The following is a 2,388-nucleotide window of genomic DNA, read 5'->3' as shown; positions in this document are numbered from 1 at the left end:
ATTCTTTGGCTGTGTCTAGCTTACATGATGTTGAGGAGCCTCTGTCTTTTGATGAAGCACAGAATTCAGAAAATTGGATGGCTACCATGCAATCAGAATACGATGCACTTATAGAAAATGACACATGGACATTATGTGATTTGCCTCCTGGCAAAAAGGCCATTGGTACGAAGTGGATTTACAAGTTAAAACGCAAGCCGGATGGTGAGATCGATCGCCATAAGGCTCGACTTGTTGCAAAAGGTTATGCACAGCAAAAAGGCATAGATTATGAAGAGACTTTTGCTCCCACTTGTCGTACGACTACTGTACGTTTTCTATGTGCATTGGCAGCTCATTTTGGTTGGGATGTACATGAATCAGACATTGTTATTGCTTTCTTGAATGGTGACATATTTGAGGAAGTTTATGTAACGTAGCTTCGCGGTTTTGTCATAAAAGGACAAGAGGACAAAGTGTGCAGATGTAAGAAGGCTTTGTATGGGTTGAAGCAATCTCCTCGTGCTTGGTATGAGAAAGCTGACACTCATTTGGTTAAACGAGGCTTTCGTAAAACAGTCCAACAGAAAGCACATTGTATGTAAAGCGTGAGGGTGATGTACTTCTCATTGTGGTTCTTTATGTTGATGATTTGCTAATCACTTGACCAAATGAGAGACATATTTCTGAATTTAAGGCTGATTTGAATGCTACTTTCAAGATGAAAGATTTGGGGCTATTGCATCATTACTTGGGTATACAGTTTAAGCAGTGTGATGGTGGTATTGCCTTGTGTCAGAAAAGTTACATAGAGACATTGCTATGTAAGTTTGGACGTGAGGATTGCAAACCTATTGCCACTCCCATGGAAATAGGTTTGAAGTTGAGTCTACATGATGCTGGCGATTTTGCTGATGTCACTCTTTACCAAACTGCTATTGGCTGCCTCATTTATGTATGCAACACGAGGCCGGATATTCAGTTTGCAGTCTCACACGTAAGCAGATTTATGCATAGCCCAGCGTCTAAGCATTGGCAGGCTGTTAAGAGGATTTTTCGCTACCTTAGTGGCACTTTACATCTTGGCTTGTTTTGTCCCAAGGGGGGATCATTGCCGCCAGACTTACATGCTTTTTCTGTCAGGTCAAGGGCAGGGCCAAGGGCCAGGATGGACATGCGGTCAAGGGGCACTATATTTAGGGGCTAGGAGTCTATATATGGCACGGTTGGGTGGAGAGTTGCATGGTCCAGTCCCCCGCGGTCTTACACTAGTATCAGAGCTCAGGGGAGAAGGGGGAGGAAGAAAGAGGCATGGAGGCCATGGATCTTCGTTCTCTCTCTCTCTCTCTCTCTCTCTCTCTCTCTCTCTCTCTCTCTCTCTCTCTCTCTCTCTCTCTCTCTCTCTCTCTCTCTCTCGCTCTCTCTCTCTCTCTCTCTCTCTCTCTCTCTCTCTCTCTTTGCGGTTCATGGAAGCTGGCCCTCCTTTCGGCGACAAAGGAGCAGCATGGTAGAGTCCTTTCATGGATGCATGGCAAGGTCGTGCTGCAAGAAGGCCATGGTAGAGAGGGAAAGCAAAGGAAGGCATGGCTCTTTGGCTTTTATCTCTCTCTCATCTTCAACCGGGCATGGCGAGATTTCTCGGCACAAAGAACCGTGGGCAACAACCCTAGCATGGACGAGGGTGTGTCAGCGACCTGAATCAAATCGGCCATGCATGGTCTCTAGAGAATCGCCCTGGGTCAAGGAAGCGATTTCGACACAGTCTCTTGGCCAGCCAGCGCCTGTAGCACGTCCCCATGCAAGGTTTTTGGCCTACGCGAGCGGCAGCTGCTTCCATCGCCCAAAAACGTCTTCTTTTTACTTTCTTTTTACATTGGTGGGCGCCCTAGGGTGCCCACGGGCCATCCCAGGGGCCCCGCCACACCACAGGACACTGTCTCCTTCTCGAAATCGGCCAGGGCTGCGACTAAGACACGGCATCGGCAAGGCTGTATGGGCCGTTTTTCACACATAATTTTTTGCATAATCTGCAGACAATTGTATTGGACCTCGGCATTCCACCCTCGGCGTTTTGCTCAAGAAAGCACACACCGTTTATACGACGGACATTCTTTACAGGCGAGGCAACAGACTCCTGGGGCTTGTCGCCATGGCAATCGAAAGGGCTACCCGTCAACACAAAAGCGAGGTTAGGTGATTATGGTTGCATGCAACCAACCAAGCAAGCAAGTGCGACGACGACTGATGTAGCTCTTTGACCTTCAAAGGCAAGGTATGCATAGATTTGGTTTTTGTTTGCCAAAGTTTTTCAGACATGCTGTGTAATTTTTGCATGCACTAGACGAGTAAGTGTTTTGGCCTCGCATCCACAAGCAAGGCTGGTAAATACTATTTTTCCACACATGCCAA

The 2,388-nt window shown here is 47.2% G+C and overlaps 1 pseudogene; it reads left to right on the top strand.

Annotated features, from left to right (window-relative positions):
- The first annotated feature begins 1,483 nt into the window (after window positions 1-1,483).
- LOC147452680 (uncharacterized) lies at window positions 1,484-2,172 on the top strand (annotated as a pseudogene).
- The last annotated feature ends 216 nt before the right edge of the window (window positions 2,173-2,388 follow it).

The sequence above is a fragment of the Adiantum capillus-veneris genome, chromosome 8, assembly GCF_014529385.1.
Source record: "Adiantum capillus-veneris isolate H3 chromosome 8, ASM1452938v2, whole genome shotgun sequence".
Lineage (NCBI taxonomy): Eukaryota > Viridiplantae > Streptophyta > Polypodiopsida > Polypodiales > Pteridaceae > Adiantum > Adiantum capillus-veneris.
The sequence above is the reverse complement of the archived record's forward strand: the minus strand, read 5'-3'. Positions and strand labels throughout refer to the sequence as shown.